The following is a 24,869-nucleotide window of genomic DNA, read 5'->3' as shown; positions in this document are numbered from 1 at the left end:
TCCCATACCTTCATTGAACTAGCTTTGTCATTCGATGGTCCCTCCATTAATCATTTAAATGAAACTTTGGCACATGCCAAATATCTTTCTGCTTTTTAATTGTGGTGAGAGCACTCAACATGAAATCTATCCCCTTAACAAAATTTTAAGTGTACGATTCAGTACTGTAGACACAATGTTTTACAACAGATCTCTAGAATTTATTCATCTTGAATAACTGAAACTTTATACCAGTTGAATAGCCACTTCACATTTTCCCCTCCCTTCAGCCCCAAGCACCCACCATCCTACTCTCTGTTTCTATGAGTTTGACTATTTTAGATTGCTCATTTAAATAGATCCATGCAGTACTCATACTTCTGTGCTGGTTTATTCCACTTAACTTTCTCCAGGTTCATACATTTAGTCACATGTGTCAGGATTTCCTTCTTTTTTAAGGATAAACTATATTCCATTGTATGTATATACCACATTTTCTTTATCCATTCATCTATTCATAGACATTTAGGTTGTTTCCCCATCTTGGCTATTGTGAATAATGCTGCAGTAAACATGGGAGTGCAAATATCTCTTCAAAATCTTGATTTCAGTTCTCTTGGATAAGTACTCAGTAGTGGGATTGCTGGATCACATGGTAATTCTATTTTTAATTTCTTGATGAACCTCCACACTGCTTTCCATAGTGGTTGCACAATTTTACATTCCCAAAAAGAGTGTACAATTTAATCACATCCTCCCCAACCCCTATATTTTTGTCTAAAACTTTTACAGTGTTAGATCTTATGTTTAGGCCTTTAATTCATTTTGAGTTGATTTTTGTGTATGCCATAAGATAAAGGTCCAATTTTATTCTTTTGCATATGAATATACAGATTTCTCAACATCACTTGTTGAAGAAATTGTCTTTTCTTTATTGTCTATTCTTAACACCTTTGTTGAAGACCAATTAACCATATATGCATGGGTTTATTTCTTGTCTCTCTATTCTGTTCCATTTGTCTATATGCCTATCTTTATGTCAGTACCATATTACTTTAATTACTGTTGCTCTGTAATATATTTTGAAATCAGGAATTGCATGATGCCTTGAGCTCTGTTATTTCTTAAAATTTTGGGGGGTGTTCAGGGTCCTTTGTGGTTCCGAGTGAATTTTAGAATTGTTTTTTCTATTTCTGTAAAACTGCTATCGGGATTGTGATGGGGATTGCATTGAATCTGTAGGTTTCTTTGGGTAGTTTAGTCTTTTTAACAATATTAAGTCTTAAGAAGGTAAACACAGGATGTCTTTCCATTTATTTGTGTATTCTTTAATTTCATCCATCAGTGTTTTATAGTTTTCATTTACCAGTCTTTCATCTTCTTGGTTAAGTTTTTTTCTAAGTATTTTTTATGCTATCGTAAACAAAATTGTTTTATTAATTTTCTTTCAGGTAGTTTGATATTAGTGTATAGAAATACAACTGATGTGTTTAATGTTGATTTTGTATACTACAACTTTACTGAATTCATTAGTTCTAACAGCATTTTTGTGCAGTCTTTAGGGTTTTCCATATACAAGCTTTTGTCATCTGCAAACAGAGTTAACTATACTTCTTCCTTTCTGATTTGAATACCTTTTATTTCTTTTTCTTCCTTGATTGCTCTGGCAAGGGCTTCCATACTATGTTGAATAGAAATAGTAAGAGTGGGCATCCTTGCCTTATTCCTAATATTAGAGGAAAAGCTCTCAGTTTTTCAGCATTGAGTAAGATGTTAGTTGTGGGCTTCTTATATATGGCGTGGATTATGTGGAAGTAAATTCCTTATATTCCTAATTTGCTGCAAGTTTTTATTTTGAAAGGGTGTTGAATTTTGTCAAATGCATCTATTCAGATGCACCATGGGAATTTTTTGTCCTTCATTCTGTTAATGTGGTATAGCACATAAATTGATTTTCATATGTTGAACCATCCTTGAATCTCAGGGATAAATCCCACTTGGTCATGGTGTATAATCCTTTTAATGCACTGTTGAGTTCAGTTTGGGAGTATTTTGTTAAGAATTTTACATCTATATTCATCAGGAATATTGGCCTGTAGTTTTCTTTTCTTGCAGCGTCTTTGTAGGGTTTTGGCATCAGGGTGATGCTGGTCTCATAGAATGAATTTGAAAGTGTTGCCTCCTTTTTAAATTTTTGGAAGAGTTTGAGAAGGATTGGTATTAATTCTTCTTTAAAGTTTTGGTAGACTTTACCATTGATGCCATCTAGCCTAGGCTTTTCTTTGTTGGGAGGGTTTTGATTACCCATGCAATCTCCTTACTAGTTATAGGTCTGTTCAGGTGTTCTATTTCTTCATGATTCAATCTTGGTAAATTATACACTGCTACAATTTTACCTATTTCTTCAGGTTATCAAATGTTTTGCTGTATAATGGTTCCTAGTAGTCTCTTATGACCCTTTTTATTCCTTTGTCATCACTTATTTATTTGAGTCTTCTCTCTTTTTTTTCTTACTTATTCAAGCAAAAGTTTTGTCAATTTTGTTAATCTTTTTTCAAAAACCTTTATTTTATTGATTTTTCCTATTGTTTGTCTATTCTGTATTTGATTTATTTCTGCTCCAATCTTTTATTAGTTTCTTCCTTCTACTAATTTAACCTTAGTCCATTCTTCTTTTTCTCATTCCCTTAAGGTATAAAATTAGGTTGTTTATGTGAAATCTTTCTTTGTTTTTAATGTAGGCTCTTATCACTATAAACTTTCCTCTTACTACTGCTTTTGCTGTGTCCTATTTTTTTTTTTAATTTATTTATTTACTTTTGGCTGTGTTGGGTCTTCGTTTCTGTGCGAGGGCTTTCTCTAGTTGTGGCAAGCAGGGGCCACTCTTCATCTCAGTGCGCGGGCCTCTCACTATTGCAGCCTCTCTTGTTGCGGAGCACAAGCTCCAGACACGCAGGCTCAGTAGTTGTGGCTCACGGGCCTAGTTGCTCCACAGCATGTGGGATCTTCCCAGCAAGGGATCAAACCCGTGTTCCCTGCATTGGTTGGCATATTCCCAACCACTGCCCCACCAGGGAAGCCCCATGTGTCCTATTATTTTTGATATGCTTAACTTTCATTTTCATTTGTCTTGAGATATTTTCTCATTTACTTTGATTTTTTTCTTTGACCCATTGGTTGTTTAGGAGTGTGTTGTTTATTTCAACATATTTGTGAATATTCCAGTTTTCTTTCTGCTTTTGATTTCTAGTTTTATTCCATTTTGGTCAAAAAAGATACTTAGTATGTTAGCAGTCTTCTTAAATTTTTGAAAAATTGTTTTGTGGCCTAATATGTAACCTATCCTGGAGAAGGCTACATGTGTACTTGAGACGAATATACAGTTGACCCTTGAACAACGTGTGGGCTAGGGGCACCAACCCTTTACACAGTTGAAAATCCACATATAGTCTATAGTTAGCCCTTGAACTCCATGATTCCTCCCTATCCACAGTTCCACATCAATAGATTCAACCAGCTGCAGATATGTAGTGTTATAGCATTTACTATTAAAAAAGTCCATGTGTAAGTGGGCCAACACAGTTCAAACCCTTGTTGTTCAAGTGTCATCTGTATTCTGTTGTTGGGTGGAATGTTCTGTATATGTCTGTGAGGTTCATTTCACCTATGGTGTTCTTCAAGTCCACTATTACCTTATTGATTTTCTGTCTGGATGTTCTATTAATTTTTGAAAAAAATGGTGTACTTAAGTCTCTTAATATTATTATATTACTATTTCTTCCTTCAGTTCTTTAATGTTTGCTTTATATATTTGGGTACTCTGATGTTGGGTGCATATATATTTATTACTGTTATATCTTTCTGGTGAATTGACCATTTTATAGTTATATAATTCCTTCTTTGTCTCTGTGATAGTTTTTGTCTTAAAGTCTATTTTGTCTGATATAACATAGCCTTTTCTCTTTTGGTTACCATTTATATGGGATATACTTTTTTCTCCTTTTACTTTCAGCCTATTTGTGATACTTAAAACTAAAATGAGTCTCTTATAGAATGCACATAATTGAATATTGTGGGTTTTTTTAATGAATTCAGCCACTCCATGACTTTTGAATGGGGACGTTAATCCACTTACACTTAAAGTAATTACTGATAGGAAAGAACTTACTGTTACCATTTTGTTAATTTGTATTTGCTGTCTATCTTATAGCTCTTTCTTTTCTATTTTTCTCTTTTGCTGTCTTCCCTTGTATTTTGCTTAATTTTTTATTGTGATATACATTTCTTATTTTCTTTTGTGTTAGTTCTAGACTATAAGAGATGTCTGTTTTTTCTAATGTACAGATACAAACACAAAGAGTCAAGGAAAACAAAGAAACAGTGTACCATGCCTCAGAAAGAGGAACAAGATGCTCCAGAAACTAACCTTACTAATAAGGAAATATATACCTAACATAGAATTCAAAATACTCAATAAATTCAGGATAAAGAAGATACTCATGAATTCAGGAGAAAAAAGCATAAACAGAGTGAGAATTTTAACAAAGAGATAGAAAATACAAAAAAAAAAAAAAAGAACCAAACAGAAATCTTGGCCCTGGAGAATACAATAACTGAACTGAAAAATTCAATAGAAGAGTTCAACAGCAGATTAGATCAAGCAGAAAAAAGAAACAGTGCATTTGAAGATAAGAGATTTGAAATTATCCAGACAGAGAAACAGAAAGAATAAAAGAATGAAATGGAGTGAAGAAAGCTTAAGGGACTTAGGAAACATTATCATTTAGACCAAGATACGCATGTCCTAGAAGAAGAAGAGAAAAAGAGTGAGCCAGAAATCTTATTCAAAGAAATAATGGCCAAAAACTTTCCAAATCTGGGGAAGAGAATGGATTGTCAGAGCCAGGAAGCCCAGAGGATTCCAAAAAAATGAAACAAAGAAATCTACACCGAGAAACATGATAATCAAATTGTCCAAAGGCAAAGGCAAAGAATTTTGAAAACAGCAGGAGAAAAACAATTTGTGATGCAGAGGGGGAAACCCCCCCCCATAAAACTACCAACAGATTTCTCAGCAGAAATCTTGCAGGCCAGAAGATACTATATAATATATTCAAAGTACTGAAAGGAAAAAATACTACCACCAAGAATACTACACCCAGCAAAATTCTCCTTCAGAAATGAAGGAAAGATAAAGACTTTCCCAGATGAATAAAACCTGAGGGAGTTCATCACCAGTAGAAATGCCTTCTAAGAAATGCTAAAGGGAGTTCTTCAAACTGATCCAAAAGGTTGCTGAACAGAAATATGAAGCATATGAAAGTAAAAAACTTACTGGTAAAGGTAAATATATATATTTGTATATTTATATACAAAACAAAATACTATAATACTATAATCACAGTATGTAAATCACTTTTAATCCTAGTATAAAAGTAGTTAAAAGACGAAATTATTTAAAGTAACTGTAAGTATAAAAATATATTAATGGTTACACAATATGAAAAGATGTCAATTGTGACATTAATAACATAAAGGAAGTGGGGGAAATAAAGGTGTAGAGTTGTTTATGCAATTGAAGTTAAGTTGTTATCTGCTTAAAATAGACTGTTATACCTATAAGATGTTTTATGTGAGCCCCATGGTAAACACAAAGAAAATGTCTCTTTTTAAGAGAATTTAATAATTTGAAAAGTATGGTTTTCCATCTTTGAATTCAGATACTGTCTTATATGTACTTATGTACTTTTAACTTGGCATTTAGAACATAACACGTTTTATTATTAGTTCTCTTATTTATTTCTTCTTGATAGTCCTTTTGCTCATTTACACCATAAGCTTCTTAAGAGCAGGACAATGCCTTATATCTCTATACACCTTAGCTTCACATGAAATGTCTTAAGTCTTGTAGCCATTTGCTCTAGTTAGACCCTATAGGTCAAGAGGAGCAAAGTTTTGCTCAAAGCAAAGCTTAAAAGAATGAAATTAATTATAGAAATATATGTATCTTGGTGCTGGAAAACTGCTGATGTCTCATTACCAGCACTTTTCATATATTTTTTCAATAGTTTAAAATATCTTTTACTATCACTCTCACCAGAATTACTCCTACTTGTCCAATAGGTCAGACCTGATAAAAATTTAAATTGCCAGTTTCCAGAAAGTCTTTCTTGAACTGCCCACATTATCCCATATATTCTCTATCAAGACACTTAGGACACCTTTTTCAAAATAATAATCTGTTCAGTTGTTGGCACCATGAAACAAAACTGTGTCTGTCTTACTATTGAATCCCCAATGCTCAGCCTTGTACAATAGGCACCTAACTAATGTTTGCTTAATAAGTGACATCTCTAGTGTTTCTACTTCCCTCTGCAACATAAACTTTTTTTCTCTTGCTACCAGCTGACTTAAACTTTTCATTCTTTTTAGGTACTTTTTACTGAACTCATAGTATCTGCTGCTTTATAACATCTACTTTGCCAGTATCCTGATTCTTATTCTTACTCTTGTAACTTTCAAAGTCTCCATTGGCCCTGGTCCTTCCTCATGACAATTCTCTACCTATAAACTCTCAGTTTGAGATACTGATTCTTATAATCTTCCAGGGTAAATTTCAGAGAGAATCTCATTTGTTCACCTCTTCTTTTCATATCAGGCTGTATTATGGATTTTAAACATGACTATCTAAACCCCTTCTTTATCAGGAGGCATATTTTACTAGAAAGCATTATGGGTGTGTCAGCTATTATAGTTGAAATATGTTGTATAAATGATTATAAAAATACCAAAACATTTCGCTAGTTTCCAAAAATTCATTATCTGAGCTATACAAAAATCAGATATTTTATCCTCACATTGTACCCTCCAGAGGTGGCAAAAACAAGTACTGCCTTCCTTTCAGCAACTGAGGAAACTGCACAGAGAAGTTGATTGACTAGCTGAAGATCACACAGTTAGTCAGAAAACTGTTTACCAAGACAGGGGTCTTAATCCTGGGGCTTTGTCAACTGGGCCTCTTCCATTTTCTCAGTCAAGTCTTCTTTCACTTCTTAATACCCAGAATACCTATTCAAGTAAGCCTCAGAGGAGTTCTGTTACCATACCTTTTATGGAGAGGATACAGAAGAAATTGGAAGAATGGAGGTTACTGATTGAGACTCTTAAAAGTTTGAATTGAAATTTCTGTGATTAGCCTAAAGTAATACAATTCAATCCTTCCCATTCCCTCCTCCTCGATAATAAATAACCAAGTCTACTAAGATTAAACAGAAATTTCTTTGCATTTTTTTTTGACCATGAAATGCCTCATTGGGGAGTTGCCATGGAGACCGTGATGTCATGAGCAACATGATGTACTGCCCTGAAACCTCAGAGAATCAAAGATAAGGTTTGATGGAAGCATTTTCTGGGCAAGTTTACTGCACTTAACAAGAAAATGGAAACCTGAGAGAAAAACATTTCTAAACATTGCACGCTGCTGGGGGTGTGTTGATGTGGTCACTGAAAACTTCACAAAGGAAAGTGCCTTTACAGTTTAAACACACTAAGAGGTCAGATTGAGGGGATGAACAGAGTATGTTACCAAGCTGGCTGAACTTTGGACAGACTGTTCCCAAGCTAAGAATGGCTCAATTTTTGGTAGCATAGCAAAATCTCTCTATTGGATATTTTGGTCATGTTGAAAATTTACTGTGGTATTAAATAGAAATAAGAAACTTTTAGACTAAATAAATTAGCAGAGCTTCGTACACACTCAGGACCACATGAGCTATGGTCTTCTTCAATGTCAAGTGTTGGACACTGTTCCATGGGCTTTCCAACTCCAATTCCCTTCCTTTACACTCAGCCTTCTCCACCCGAACTATATTCTGGTTCATCATCAGAGGGTTTTTTGGTTGTTTTTTGTTTTGTTTTTTCTTCATTCTTACAGACCACAACTTTCCACAGGAAGAAAAAAAAACAATCCTGAAGGAAAAAGAATAATGAAATGAAAAGGAACTGAGATGAGACCAATGCGGGTGATAGAACTGAAAAGCTGCAGGTTTGATTATTGAAATAGGGGTTGTTAATGATAGATGAATATGATGAGCAGGTACGTACATGTCTAAGAATCAGCATGTTCTTGGTCAATTCTGAGATTCTCTCAGATACATGGAGTGGTGCCAACTTTCAATTTAAGAGTTTCAACATCTTTTGTGTTCCTGAGATTCTACATTGCAGGGACTTTAAAGCATATGGGATTATTAACAAAGTAGATTAGCTGTAATAAAAAACTACCTTCGTGAAGGTAGGTTCATTTCTCATCTGTCTTTTTTTTACCCCAGGTGAAATTCACATAATAGAAAATGTATCATTTTTAAATGAACAATTCAGTGGCATTTAGTACATTCACAATGTTGTGCAAACACCACCTCTACTTAGTTCCAAAACATTTTTATCACCCCACAATGAAGCCTTGTACCCATTAAGATGTTACTCCCTAATTCTCCCTCACTCCAGCCTCTGGTAATCATCAATCTGCTTTCTGTTTCTATGTATTGATATTTACCTTTTCTGGATGTTTCACATAAATGTAAATATACAGTATGTAACCCTTTGTGTCTGGGTTCTTTTACTTGGCACAATGTTTTCGAGGTTCATATTCATTGTAGCAGATATCAATACTTCATTCTTTTTGTGGCTGAATAATATTCCATTGTATATATAAACCACAATTTGTTTATCCATTCACGCATTGATGAACTTTTGGGTTATTTCCACCTTTTGGCTGTTGTGAATCATGCTGCTATGAACATTCATATACAAATATTTGTTTGAGTACCTGTTTTCAGTTCTATTGGTAATATACCTAGGAATGGAATTGCTGGGTCTTATCATAATACTATGTATCACTTTTTGAGAAATTGCCAACTATTTTTCACAGTGATTGAACCATTTTACTTTCCCATCAGCAGTGTATGAGGATTCCAATTTCTCCACATCCTCACCAACAATTGTTATTTCCCATTTTTTTATAGCCATCCAAGTGGGTGTGGAGTGGTAAGACATTGTAGTTTTGATTTGCATATCCCTAATGAATATGATGTTGAGCATATTTTCATGTATTTGTTAACAATTTGTACATCTTCCTTGGGGAAATATCTATTCATTTATTTTGCTCATATTTAAATTGTGGGTTGTTATTTTTTTTTGTCTCTTTGTCATTGAGTTGTAAGAGTTCTTCATATATTCTGCATCCTAGGCCAATACCAGATATGCTATTTGAAGATATTTTCTTCCATTTTGTAGGTTATCTTTTTATTTTCTTGATAATGTCTTTAATATGCAAAATTTTTATTTTGATAATGTCAAATTTATCTTTTTTATGTGGATGCTTTTGGTGTCATGCCAAATCCAAGGTCATGAAGACTTACTCATATATTTTCACTTAAGAGTTTTATAATCCTTTGTTTCTTTATTGATCTTCTGTCTAGATGGTCTATCCATCATCAAAAGTGAGGTATTGAAGTCTCCAGCTATAACTGTAGAACTATTACTCCCTTCAATTCTGTTGATGTTTGCTCCATATATTTGGGGGCTCTGTTGTTTGGTGCAGATATGTGTATAATTATATCATCCTGACCAATTGATCCTTTTATCAGGATATAATGACTTTTTCATCTCATAACAATTTTTAGAGTCTATTTTGTCTAATTAGTATAGCCACTCAAGCTCTCTTTTTTTGTTACTATTTGCATGGGATGACATTTTTCATCCTTACACTTTCAATCTATTTGTATCTTTGGATCTAAGGCGAGTTTCTTGTAGACAGTACATAGTTGGATCATTTTAAAAATCCATTCACCAGTCTCTGCCTTTTGATTGGTGAGCTAACTTGTTTTTTTTTTTTTATTTTAACTGAATGCAAAAACTCATTCCAAACACCCTATACTTTTATTCATCCATTCACTTATCATCAACAAACACTGGTTAAGGTCTTATTAAAGTTCCAGGCATCATTTTAGATGTTGTGGAAAACACAGCTGAACAAAATTTAGACCTTAACTTGGAAGAGTTCACAATCTGAAAAGCGAGAAACATATATAAGTAAATAATTATAATGCAATTAAATATGTATTATAATGGAGATGTGCATAAAATATTTTGAAGGAAACAAGTAGGTGGGAGGAGGATCTAGGAAAATCCTAGGGGATGGGTCATATGGAAAGATAAGAAACTCAGACATTAGCTGAAATCCCAATAGAACAGGAAAATTTCCATGCAACATCCACTTATCCTGTTGATGGGCATAGGACCCAAATCAGACCAATCATAACCCTTTGCCATAATTTTTTAAAGTTATTGCTGGGACAGAGAAGCCTCTTTTTCCTTCTAGAGAGAAGCTTTGGGGATCATTTCTCTCTGCTTAAAAGACTCAATGAGGGTTTCCCTGGTGGCACAGTGGTTGAGAGTCCGCCTGCCGATTCAGGGGACACGGATTCGTGCCCCGGTCCGGGAAGATCCCGCATGCCACGGAGCGGCTGCGCCCGTGAGCCATGGCCGCTGAGCCTGCGCATCCAGAGCCTGTGCTCCGCAACGGGAGAGGCCACAACAGTGAGAGGCCCGCGTACCGCAAAAAAAAAAAAAAGACTCAATGAAGGCAAGCCTGAAACTGAGCAATTAAGTACCTAGAAGAATACAGCCAAGAATCAGAAATAAAGGCAAGAGAGAAAAAACAAGGAAGTTCTGAAAACATTTCAATTCTAGTTCGAGATACCTCAAAGTAAGCTTGGCATGTCCCTCACACAGTCTGGTTATGTGAGCTGTTATGTTCCCATTTTCTGCTGGAGACCATTCAAGTTGGTTTACTGTCACTTGCAAATAAAAGTATTTATTCACAGAGATTCTTGTACTGTAAATGTGAAAAGAAAGAGGAGAAAGGGCTAGGAAGCTCTTACAATGATAAATAACCCGATCAAATTCTGAAGTTAGCATTTTCACACCTATTCCTGTAACAAAGGCAAACTACAAAAAGGCAGATTTTCTGTGGCTAAAAAATATGTGGGCCAAAGATGGGCTCGATTACTTTAATTCAGTGCTAATGTTTGCAATTCTTTTGCATTTCTCTAATCAATATAACCAAGAAAAAATTTTCCAAAAAAGTGTTATAATAACAAAGGTACATCTTATTGATGTTCAGTACCTACCTTATCTGTATAAAAAAAAATCTTTATTAAACATCCACAGTAAAAGATTTCCTTGTCATCTCCCAAAAGGGCATGCTCTCCTCTTCCCATATCCCTTTAGCTTTATTCTTTAATAATTAGATCACTGGTCTCAAACCACGCAAGGAATAAGATACGATCAGCAAAATAATTCTTGGGCATTCCTGTGAAAAAGGAAGAAAGAAAGAAATGATGCTATTACCATTTCCTCCTTTGTGTTCTTGTACAAGTCATTCCACTGTGCTCAAATCCCTTTTACCTGGGCATCTTTCCTATGGATGAGATCACATATACTCAGTTTCAATTTCTACACCTTTGAATATTGGTGCTAGTTCTAATAGAACAATCCTCTCACTGGCATATTATGGTACTGCATTACCTCCAGTAAGGTAAAGGCAGCCAAAGAATCCAAAGTTACTTGCCCAAAATTATAAAACTATTATCAGCAAGCTAGGAGTAGAATCCAGGCCTCCCAATTCCCCTAATTCTCCTAATTCCTAATTCTGTGTTTTATTTCACTACACATCTCTGTCTCCATCCTGCTTCAGGAAGAAGTAGAAGGGCAGGAAAACTCTTCACCGGGGAGTGTTAGTAAAAATTGAGGAGAACTCTAACCTGGAAATATCTTTCATGTCATTATTCTTCAAGAGTTACTGGCAAGGGGCAAGAGGTGACAGTGGGGATTAAACAGAATTTTTGCAGTTTCATGAGTTTTCCACTGGAATGCCTTGATGAACATCAGCTGTTTCGTCATCTGGGCATGGTAAGATTTTTTTTCCACTCAATGTTTATTTAATGCTTACAACATACAAGGGGACATTGCATTCTGCTGCCTCACTGCCTTCCCTGGAGTTAAATTAATAATTTCTAACTATAAATATGGTGCATGTGGATGACACTGTCTGTTGGCAGAATCCTACAGCTAAAAACCACTGGCCAGGCCATAGGTAAGCATTCTGAAACACAGTTTCCCTCCCTCTCTTTTCTGCACTGCAGAACGCAAGACTACTACCTTGCCGAGAGGGCGTGGCCTATGCCGTTGCTGCCAGAGAGACACATGTCGCCTCAGTATCGCCTATGACTAAGGTGTAGGAAGAACACAGGCTTAGGAGTCTGATATGTGTCTGAATGTCAGCTGTGCCAGCGCCTAGGCATTTGACCTGGGACAAGCCATAAAACTCCGAGGTTCATTTTTCCCATCTGTGAAAGGGGGATAACAACCCATATCATGTCAAACGTTTTGAAAATAAGGTGAGATACTGGAAGTAAAACGTTTATCACGTACTATGCCTAGAACACAGGATATGCTCAATAAGTGGTACTTTCACTCTCACTTCCTTTAGTTTTAGCCCCTGCCTTCCTGACCAGACTGAGAGAGAGCATGCCTGAGCTCTGAGTACGGGATGTGAAGTACTCAAAAGGCCTGGCAGGGAGGGGCACCCTCCCCCTCTAGAGGCCCGCATTGTTTGAACCACCACAAGAGAGCTTCTCCCACCCCAGCACGGCCTGAGTCCTGAGACAGCTACTTCCTGTTCCTCAGCTGCCAACCCACCACCTAAAAAGACTAAGCCCACCTTTCTCTGCCCAGGCTCACTCAGTTCAGAGTCCCATGGGACCTGTGAATTGTCTTTCATTCCATGGGTGCTAGAAAAACTTTGCTTTTGCCAGGTAAATGAAGACCTTCCAATCCCAGGATTGTAGAATTTCCTTAACTGCATTGCACTGTTTAGTGTTTAACTCTAGATTTTATATTATTCTGTATCTTAACTTCAGGATTTTGATCGTGTTGCCTTAAATCAGACTGTAAACTCCTCAGGAAGGAAGAGATGCCTTACATTTCTGTATTCTCATGTTGTGCCTAGTACGGTGTATTCAAGAATCAGTTTTTTTTACTGCACTGAGAGCCAATTTAGGTAGAGATTAAATTTAACCCAAACTCAAAGAATTCATCATACAGTGGTAAAGATCAGGAGATGAAGTTATAAAGGTAGGCTTGGCCTAAATACTTACTATTGGATGGACTTTTAACTTGTGATGGTGATAACATTAAGAAGTTAAACGAGGAGAAGTAGCCCATTTTTTCTGACATCTTGGCAGCCCACATCTTTCCTCTAGTTTAGGACTTCCTGTCTATAGCCTGATTTGGCATAAACTGTCTCATTGGACTAGTTACCATTTTATGCATCAGCCATAAGCTGTTAGAGATCAAGAACCATATCCATTAGATCTCTGTACCCTGCATGTCTAGCACAGCCCTGGCTACATTGTAAGTGCTCAGTAAATGCGGTAGTTGCTGATGATTGGCATATGGTGTCCTTGAAGTTGAGGTGACTTTGAGATGCCCACCAGAACTTGGAAATAAGGCTTCTCTCTGAAGGTTAAACCAGTAAATCAGTTCTTAATGGATATAATCTGTTATCTCCAGAAAATGCTTTATACAATAGTATGTTCTGCAAGCAAAAGCTCAGGGACAGGAAAGCAAATGCCTGCATTCATGGGAAAAAAGGAAAAGGAAAAACCTGGTGCCTAATCAATGCTATTGTTTTAATTGGTTTTAGAAGGGAAAATGTAGACACAAATAAGATGGTGCAGATGGAGCCTAGAAAGAGGAGGACCAGAGGGCAAGAATTTGTCAGTGTTGGTCCAGCATTGCTCTGAGTGGAGGAACTGAATGGGCCACTAGGATGTTCTTTGATGTGGTAGTGTCAATGTTCACTGAGCTGCCCCAGGATCTGGACTACAGAATCTCAGTTGTCATCACCGAGCTGTCGGCTCCATGCAGGAAGAGGCTATCTAGTTTATCATGGTGTCCGTGACACCTCTCATGGTGTCACCTGGCATGTGACAGGTACTCAGATATTTACTGAATTAATGAATATTTCTTGTTGTTTAAATATTTAAACTTCACTCTCCTTTAGGGTAATTAGAAATTAAAACTAACTTATGTGACAAAGGCAAATCCAAATAATTAGAAATTGACAATGTTTTTTTAATATCGTATGTCCTACCTCTTTCTCCTGCAAAGCTTTACTTGATCTCTGAGGAAGGCAGGCCTCTCACTTCTCTTTCCAAGTGCTCCCACAGGTCCTTTGGTTTGGGAGCCGCTGGTCTAATGGTCTACCTGCTTTCCTCTGAACCTCTGTTCATCAAAAAATCTAAGGATCCTTACAGTATTTTGTCATTTCTAAGAGATGATGTATACATTTCCACATTTTTATGTTTCTAACATTTGGAAACATCTTCAAATGAGTACATTTAATGTGGTTCTGGTTTTGTTTCCCAAAAAATAGTAATTAATCCGTGCTATAATCTAATTATCAGTAACACTTTATTTTTAAATTTTTTTATTGAAGTTTAGTTGATTTATCATTTTGTGTTAGTTTCAGGTGTACAGCAAAGTGATTCAGTTATGTACATATGTGTGTGTGTGTGTGTATGTGTGTGTATTCTTTTTCAGATTCTCTTCCCTTATAGGTTATTACAAGATTTTGACTATAGTTCCCTGTGCTATACAGTAAGACCATGTTGTTTATCTGTTTTATATATAGTAATGTGTCTGTTAATCCCAAACTCCTAATTTATCCCTCCCTCCCCCTTTCCCCTTTGGTAGCCATGCTTGTTTTCTATGTCACTGAGTCTATTTCTGTTTTGTAATTAAGTTCATTTATATCTTTTCTTTTTGGATTCCACATATAAGTCAAATCCTATGATATTTGTCTTTGTCTGAATTACTTCTCTTGGTACAGTATGATTAATTATCAGTAACATTTTAAATCCTGGAAATGCAGTAGTAATTAGTACTAAAGTACATCAGCCTCTTATGTACTGGGAACAGAGGGCATAGATGATAGTTCTATAAAATGCAGACACTGGAAAGAACAGCTACTTTGTAAATGAATACTTCAAATTCTGATTTACATATCCAGCTCCTATGAGTTCTATTATCTTGATTAAACCCCCAGGAGCTGGTCAAGTTTGAGGCACTGAGAAAATTGAGTTCCTAGTGACACACACTCTGTTCCCCCCTGCCGACCAGTGAGTCCTCTCTGGGCACCCAGGCTTCTTTCTTCCTCCCTGAGTGTGTCACCCTTCTCTAACCAAAGTGTGGTAATTTTGATTTTAGCCCCAGACTCTTCTATCATAAATAGGCAAAATAATAGGTATTTCCCAGGGCTACCTCGCTGGTGTACAAGGGGGTCAGAAAATCAACACTGTAGTAATTACAGTCATTTTTAAATTCAAAACCTGCTCAATGAACACCCAAACCAAGCCTCCTAGCTCAAAATAAACCATCTCCAAATATCCCACCATCTGCCACCTTCTTCTACATTCCCACCTGGCTCCTGATACCAGGTCACCAAGGTGCTCTGATGATATTTGGATTTCCACATGGAAAGTCCACATGCCGCCTTCACTATGAAATGCTTCCTCCAATGTCTATTTGAGACCACAAAGCAATGGTTATTTGCATTCTTTTCACTTCATATTAAAGCTCCCAGTGGCACAGCTTTTATTTCGCTCACTCTTTATTTTGCATCCCTCTTTTAAAGACTGTCAGACTCACCCAAAAAATACAGCTCTGGGAGCCTGTGTCTTCATCCTCTGAAATCTCTCTGCTTTATTTAGGATGTAAGCTGAGCTGCTGTTACAGGGAGCCAAAACCATACCAAAAGGAGATAAAAGTTGATTTCTATCATGGAATAGTCCAGTGGTAAGCAGTTCTGCCAACCTGAACACCTGGGTTCATATGTGGGACCCAGGTGCTTGCTCCAGTTCTCACCATCTCCTCACCACTGGGAAAGAGAAAAGGGACTGGGAAGCATGAGTGGAGTGACAGCTGCTGCCCCTTTCCTCCTTCCCATACAAAGCCTGTGTGTGCATCCTGACTCTGTATCCAATCTGGCAGGTTCCTTCCCTATCTAATACCAGACTAGTTCAAAGCCAGCTGCTGTTCTCTAAAGGGGGGAAGATATTTTTCTACCCTTGCTCCCTGATGTATTGTCACTGCCCTCTGCCCCACCAAGTTCTCATTCCTCAAGCAAAGAGATGCCTGGAAGACCCATCTACTTAAATGTGCTCAGACTCAGCTGAATAGGCAAATCTCCACAGCGTCCACTTCAAAACAAAGAGAACTGGAGAAGGAGAGTAGAGTAAAACAGATGCTCGGTAACAAATTCATTTCCCTTATTGTTCATTTATTTGCACAACATGGGCTCTGTGCTTGGCACTGGGGATCGAGGCTAAGGAAACAAGCATGGTCCCTGGGCTGGACATCTTCCGCATCTAATCTGATCTCCATCTTTCTCCACGCTCCTCTCTGCCAGACGACATCAGTGGATGTCCTTGCCCCCCGCTTCCCAGCAAAAATTGGGAGGGAGAAAGGAGAGTGAAGCAGGGGGCATCTCTGACCCTGGCTCCCTTCCTGTGGAGTCAGCTTGGGTAGGCTGTCTCCCTCAATCAAAGAGAATTACTCCACTCCTGGTGTTTCTCAGAGCGTGGTTGTGATTCTCTCCCTCCAGCCCAGTGGCCACTCCGTTCTCTCACCCTTCAGGCTAAGGATGTCAATATCCCCACTTAGGTAGCTTTGGTAGTGAACTACCCCTTGTGGTTTTTCTACATCCTGCCCTGACCAATGCAACTAGCTCCAATAGTAAGTCCTGCCCAAAGTGTCCTTTGAGAGTGTGTCATCTTTTCCCCACTGGGACTCTGAGTGATGGCGTACCTCTTCTCAGAGGCTTAGTGACTAGTGGGCAGCGACAGACAACAAACAAACAAACATATAATTACAAGTCGTGATAAGATCCAGGAAGGAAATACAATGAATGGCGTGAAGAGTAACAGGTTGGGACCTAAGTTAGATAGATAGGCAAAGGAGGAAGCAAGTACAGAAAATCTGAAGTGGGAGCAGGTTAGGTATGTTCAAGAAATTTTAGAAAGGAAAGAAGGAAGGAAGGAAGGGAGGAAGGAAGGAAGGAAGGAAATCCAGTGTTGTTAAGTGACATGAGATAGAGTTAAAAAAGTCAGTCTTAGATTCAAAAGCACTTGTTTACGGTGAGTTTTTTAAAGGATTTTCTCATTGCTAAAAATCGTATCTGGACTTCTATCACTCCTTCCCTAACTCCTCAACTATGAACATCTCAGTTAAGCTAATATTTGGTGACGTTTTAAATCGCCAAGTGAAACATGATTCTGGTAAAATAATTAGACATTTAAGGGAAAATCTCATTTTAGCCTGTGCCCAAAATACAGCTCACACAAACACTTCCCTACACCCCCACCCCTCAGTGCTCTCCCAACTGAAGACACTGTTAATTCAAATACTAATTAGCGAAAACACTGTAATGGCTCAACTTCCACTGAGATCTGCCTGACTGGGCTGTATGGCTGGTGGGTACTCAGACAAAGAATGTCATTTAAGAGCCCAAGGAATTCAGCCTTTTATAAAGGGCATTGTAAAGTTAGCTGATTTGGGTAATGACTCAGAAGACCTAACTTCTTTCAGTTCTTTATTGGACAGGCCCTCGGGTTGGGGTCCAGTCCTCTCACCCTCTGTCTGTCTGCTGAATGGGCAGAACTAGAGAACAGTAAGGTCTACTCCAGCTCTGATGACCTTTGAGGCTGGGTAGTAATCAGTCTTCTTGGGAAAAATTTGGCCTCTTTGAAATAAAATATCTTGTTGTAGACTACTCTGAACCAAGCTTTCAGAATGAGAATCCTCTCTCTGTTCAATTCACTGTCCACCTATGTCTTTACCTCTTCTGGTTTCTTTCTTGGGAAGAGTGTATCTCCAACCCTCAGGAAATACATCACTTGGCCTAGTTTGAAAGAATTATATCATGTATGCATATCTGTTATTAGCTGTAATGGTTAATTTTATATGTCAACGTGACTAAGGCCACGGTACCCAGATATTTGGTCAAACATTTGTCTAGATGTTGCTGGGAAGAGTTATTTTTAGGTGAGATTAACATTTAAATTGGTAGGCTTTGAGTAAAGGCTGTCACTCTCTGTAACACAGGTGGGCATCATCCAATCAGCTGATGGCCTCAAGAGAAAAAAGACGAAGGTCCCTCTTGGAAGAGAGAATTCTGCCTCCAGGTTGCCTTAGGACTTGAGCTGCAGCATAAACTCTTACCTGGGTCTCCAGCCTGCTAGCTTTCCCTACAGATTTTGAACTTGCTAGCCTCTATAGTCATGTGAACCAATTCTTAAAAATCTCTCTCTCTCTCCATATACACATCCTATTGTTTCTGTTTCCCTGGAGAACCCTAATACACTAACAAATAACACATAAAAGTATAACCCTTTAGGAAGTTGAATTTGAAAACTCCTTTTATGAACAGTTTTATAGGTATTCAAATCAACACCTTTGACTCAGGAGTGAGGAGATTCATCCTCCCCCAGACTGCCACACCCTGGTTATTAGCACTAGTTGCTTAAACTTTCAAAGCCACAGAAACTCTCCCCCGCCCCATTTGTAAAATGAGAATAAAGTGGCTATTATGCTTATTTTAGGAGATTAGTACAGGGAACATAAAAAAAAAAGATGTGGAAGTACTATATAAATAGGATCATTAAGCAATAATAATAAGTAAGCCTTATTGCATTTAATAATAATATGTATACACATATAATTAGGAAACATTCCACCCACAAAACCACCCTGTTTCTTAGATTGGGATAAAGAAAATCAGTTTCCTTTTTCTTCTTCCAGTTTTATTGAGATATAATTGGCATTCAGCACTGTATAAAGTGTACAGTGTAATGATTTGACTTACATATATCATGAAATGATTATCATAAGTTTAGTGGACATGTGTCATCTCACGTAGATAAGACTTTAAAAAGCAGGGCAAAAATGGTTTTCCTGTGATGAGAACTCTTAGGATTTACCCTCCTCACAGCTTTTCTATATAACATACAGCAGTGTTAATTATATTTATCATGTTGTACATTACGTCTCCAGTACATATTTATCTTATAACTGGTATTTGTACCTTTTGACTGTCTTCATCCAATTCCCCCTCCCCCCAACACCCCACCTCTGGTAACTACAAATCTGATCTCTTTTACTATGAGTTTGATTGTTTGTTTTTCAAGTTTAAGTGACCTATAACACTATGTGAGCTCCTGTTACACAACATAGTAATTTGGTAATTCTGTACATTTCAAAATGATCACTATGATAAGCCTAGTTACGATATGTCACCATACAAAGATATTACACTATTATTGACTATATTCCCCGCACATACATTTCATACCCGTGACTCATTGATTTTGCAACTAGCCGGTTGTCCCTCTTAACCTCCCTTATCTATTTCTTACCTCCTCCCATCCCCCTCCACTAGGGCAACCACCTGTTTGTTCTCTGTATCTACAACTCTTATTTCTGTTTTGTTATGTTTGTGCATTTGTTTTGTTTTTTAGATTCCACATATAAGTGAAATCATACAGTATTTGTCTTTCTCTGACATTTCACTTAGCCTAGTACCCTCTAGGTTCATCCATGTTGTATCAAATGGCAAGATTTCATTCTTTTTTATGGCTAATATTCCATTGTATATAGGTATTGTGTGTGTGTGTGTGTGTGTGTGTGTGTGTGTGTGTGTGTGTATAAAACCTCTTCTTTATCCGTGCATCTATTGATAAGTATTTGGGTTGCTTCTATATCTTGGGTTGCTTCTATATCTTAGTTATTGTAAACAATACTGCAATGAACATAGGAGTGTGTATACCTTTTCTAATTGGTGTTCTTGTTTCCTTTGAATAAATAGGAGCAGAATTGCTGGATCATATGGTAGTTCTATTTTTAGTTTTTTGAGGAACCTCCATACTGTTTTCATAGTGGCTGCACCAATTTACATTCCCACCAACAGTGTCCGAGGGTTTCCTTTCCTCCACATCCTGCCAGTACTTGTTATTTGTTGTCTTTTTGATAATAGCTATTCTGACAGGTGTGAGGTGATATCTCATTGTGGTTTTGATTTGTATTTCCTTGATGAATAGTAACGTTGAGCATCTTTTCATGTGCCTGCTGGCCATCTCTATGTCTTCTTTGGAAATATGTCTATTCAGGTCCTCTGCCCATTTTTTAATTGGGTTGTTTGGTTTTTTGATGTTGAGTTGCATGAGTTCTTTGTATATTTTTTATATTAACCCTTCATCAGATATATTGCTTGCAAATATTTTCTCCCATTCAGTAGGTGGCTTTTTCATTTAGTTGATCATTTACTTTGCTGTGTAAAATCTTTTTAGTTTGATGTAGTCCTATTTGTTTATTTTTGCTTTTGTTTCCCTTGCTTGAGGAGACCTAGCCAAAAGAATATTACTAAGACTGATGTCAAAGAGAATAATGCCTATGTTTTCTTCTAGAAGTTTAATGGTTTCAGGACTTAAATTTAAGTCTTTAATCCATTTTGAATTTATTTTTGTTCATGGTGTGAGAAAGTAGTCCAGTTTTGTTCTTAAGAATATCGGTTTCTGACTGGTGTAAATGTTCCTCCAGTTAACTGATCAATGTAGAGGATCCTGCACTGTGCATGGAAGGAGAAAAGTGAAAATAGTAAACACAGATTTTTAAAAAATAAATTAGAGCTAGAGTTCACATTAATAAAATAAGGTTAATAAACATTGTAAATAGATGCTTATCGTCCTCACCTAAGTTCTTTGAAGAACAAATTATACAAGCATAATTCCTGTTGGAAATTATGTGGACGAACAACTATAAAGAAGGAAAGAGAGGGCTTCCCTGGTGGCGCAGTGGTTGAGAGTCCGCCTGCCGATGCAGGGGATACCGGTTCGTGCCCCGGTCCGGGAGGATCCCGCATGCCATGGAGTGGCTGGGCCCGTGAACCATGGCCGCTGGGCCTGCGCGTCCGGAGCCTGTGCTCCGCAATGGGAGAGGCCACAACAGTGAGAGGCCCGCATACCGCAAAAAAAAAAAAAAAAAAATTGTAAAAGAAGGAAAGAGAGAAAATGAAAGAAATCATGGAGGAAGGGAAGAAGGGATTCCCCAAAGAATGACACTAGGACCTACTGATAGACCGTATGTGGAGACAAAGAGGAGGTTTTCTATGGTCAAGTAAATTTACGAAATAGTGAGTTAACAAAGGTAAACAAATTTCTTTACCACAGTATTTCCTAGAAACTTTAAGGTGCCAAAGTGCACAGTACATAAAATACAACATTTTGCATTTCCTCAAATTTCTCATTCCCTTTTCCCATATTCCCCAAGTTCTTTGACAGCGGCATCTCCCTCCTCTCCACCAAAACAGCCTAAGAAGCCCTGGTGTACTGAAAAAAGTCCAAGGGATGCCCATGTCCATCCCTTACCCAAAACCTTCAATGGCTCCCCATTTCTTACAAAATAAAGCCCAAGTACCTTATCACAGCCTGAGAGGCCCTACTGCCACCCCCACAGCCTCTTACCCCCTGTTCCTCACTATAATCTGTGTTTTAGCAACCCGGACCCATTTGTAATTCCCCTCGTACACACACACATTCTGTTGCAGAAAGAGAAAGAGTAGAGAGAGGAGTGTCACTGGAAACAGAAGGAAAGAGAATTTCAGATTGAGGAAGTGCCCAGCAGGATCAAGAAAGACGTGAACTGGAATGCTTTGATAGTTAGTGAGCACCAATAGCCTCAAAGAGAGCAGCTAGAGGAATGATGGTGGAATCTAGAATACAGGGTATGGAGGAATGAAGCAGAAGTGGGGAGTAGAGACAACTCAACAGACAGCTCTCAAGGAACTTGATCTTTAGAGGGAAAGAAGAAATACACAGGTGAGAAAGAGAAAGCCAAGGTAGACAATGAAAGTTTTTAGGAAGTTACATATTTAGGATATTGATGATGTTGATAGATTGATAGGACTGACAATACAGGCAAGAGACACGGCATCTTTATGACCTAGCTCATCTACATGAGAAAGCCTTCTTTGAGCAACCCTGCCACACACCCTCAAACTAGGTGAGGGTCACTGCATCTCACATAGGACACTGTGCACACCCCTATCATAGCATCTATCATTCTGGATTGAAATTCTCTGTTTATGGATCCCCTCATCTCATATACTGTAAATCATTTAAATGAGCTTACTGTTGCCATTACGAGCTATCATAAGCTTAGTGGATTTTAACGAAAATATACTATCTTACAGTTCTGGACTGTCCAAAATGGGTCTTATCGGTGTTGGCAAAATTGTGTTCCTTCTGGAGGCTCTAGGGGAGAATCCATGTCATTACCTTTTTCAGCTTCTAGAGGCTGCCCACATTCCTTGACTTAGGACCTCAACTTATGGTCTTCACATCACTGGGACCTCTGCTTCTATCAGGACATCTCCTTCCCTCTGACTCTGATTATACTGCTCCGGTCTTTCCATTATAATGACCCCTGCAATTGCATTAGATCCACCAGATAATCTGGATAACCTTCCTGTCTCAAGATCCTTAACTTAACCACATCTGAAAAATCTCTTTTGCCAGGTAAGATAACACATTCACTGATTGGGAGGATTAGAATGTGGAATTTTGGGAGGCCCTTATTCTGTCTACCACACCCTTTAATGGTAGGTCCATGTCTAAGTCATCTCTGCATCCCAAATGCCTGGGTCGTAGTCTATGCTCAATAAATGACTCTCCTATGCACTTTCTCTTTTCACTCAATTTGCACATTCAATATTTCCCCTTTGAGAGGGAAATTTTTTTTTTAGGAGAAAGTGCACTAGATAAGAAATAAGAGATTGAGGTTCTTAGTTCCAGTTTCCCCATTTCCAAATGGGTGAATCAAGGCTCAGACAGTTAAGTGACTATGTCATACCCAAGGAGTAAAGCTAAGACTTGAAGTTCGCCCTCTTTTCATGTTAGTACACTAATTCATCAGCCTAGAAATAGGGTGTTTTACTGTATGAAAATTCTGAGCAGCATCTTATAGCCGATAAAGGGTTGGGTGGAGTAGGTATCTATAACAGTGTTAACTTCTCCAGAGATTATATATATGGATTTACTTATCCAGGAACACTAAAGACATGATGCTTTGCTCTTACCAAGTAATTTTCCTTTTACCTCATTTGATTTCCAACTGTTTATTTCCTAAGGAAAGAATAATCCATGAACTTTTGGACCTTACAGTGCCAAACGTAGGCCACACTTCCCTGTATTGTACTGTTTGTGTCATTCTTGACATTGGCACAAGCCTCCATCCAGATGAGACTGTTTTATGTCCTCTCTGGAAATTTCCTCTGGTGCTCAGGCCGCCTGTGGTTGGCTGTGTTGGTTCACAGATGGGAATTCTGGCTGAGGTCACCATTGCACTTTCCTGCTCTTTAAAGTTTTGAAAGCATATCTGTGTATCTTTTCAGGTAAAACTCCCACTTCTGCTCCTTCTTTCTTTCTTATTGCAAATCCACTTTGAAGTCTGAGACTACTAGGGAATCCACCCAGTGCCATTCTAAACCAACAAGTACGTGAAATTTAAACCAGGTAAATGAGACCACTTATTTTTCTATCAGTATACATTACTCTAGTCTTCAAATTATTTCCAAAGTTTAGTTTATCCTACTTTTAATCATACATCTTACTATTAACTATTCTATAGTTCCTAAAAACTTCAAATATCTATCTTCAAATATTTTATTATTGTAACCATAGTTTTTATTTCATATCCTCCCTACAAATTTGTCCTTTTTTCTCCTGTATTTTTTGTATTAGTATTCTACTTTTTCTCCAAAGTAGGAAAAGTTTAATTACTTTCTTCATCCCCATAGTGAATGTCAGGTTTTTTGTCTGCTAAATATCCCCTTTCCCTTTTCCAGGTAACTGCTTCTCTGGAGGTAACTGCTTATACTTCTCTCAAAAAATAATGTGATTCTGGGGGAGTTGCCAATTACAGCCCCCCCACAACATACACACACATACACACACACACACACACACACACAATACACATACACTTACATACACACACCACCTGCCACAGGGCTGGGCAAATGACCTGACCTGGTCCTGGCTCGGGACCTTAACTGAGCCAATCAGAATTTTTCACTGTGATTTATATGCATTGAAGCAGGAGGAGAAAAGTCCACCTGTTCCTTTATGGTCACTGAACTGGGAAGATTTTCTTTAAGCCAAGGCCTGGAACAATGAATAAATCATGTGTGCCCCCTTAGATACATTGCATGGAAAAAATCTCAGCCACAGGAGAGAAGAGCACCACCAGGCAAAGGGGAGCAGAGACAGCAGAAACGCAGAGAGAGTCCTGATATCCAGCTGACCTGAAGGCCAGTTCCACCCCATTCTCTCTAGCTGCATAAACCAGTGAATTCCATGTTTCTTTAGGTTAATTTTAATCAGGTTTTTGTTACTTACAGTCAAAAAGTGCCCAACTAATATACGATCCTTTTCTCCCTTCCTTATTGCTTTCTCATATTATATCCATACTATATCATCCCAACTTTATTTCTTCTTTAGAGCTCATTTTGAATCCCCAATCATTTTTTAACCAAACTACAATTCCCCCAAACCTATCATGGGTAGAGTGGAACTGCATCTTTCCGGAGCATCAAGAACCCAAAGGCATACCAGGGCTGAGATGGGCCTGTCTGGAAAATACAGCCTCTGATCTAGTTCTGTACATTCTAGTATGCAGCATACGGGGAAACCTGAGGAGCATCACAGTAATCCACG

This window comes from Phocoena phocoena, chromosome 8 (genome assembly GCF_963924675.1).
Source record: "Phocoena phocoena chromosome 8, mPhoPho1.1, whole genome shotgun sequence".
NCBI classification, from domain to species: domain Eukaryota; kingdom Metazoa; phylum Chordata; class Mammalia; order Artiodactyla; family Phocoenidae; genus Phocoena; species Phocoena phocoena.
The sequence above is the reverse complement of the archived record's forward strand: the minus strand, read 5'-3'. Positions refer to the sequence as shown.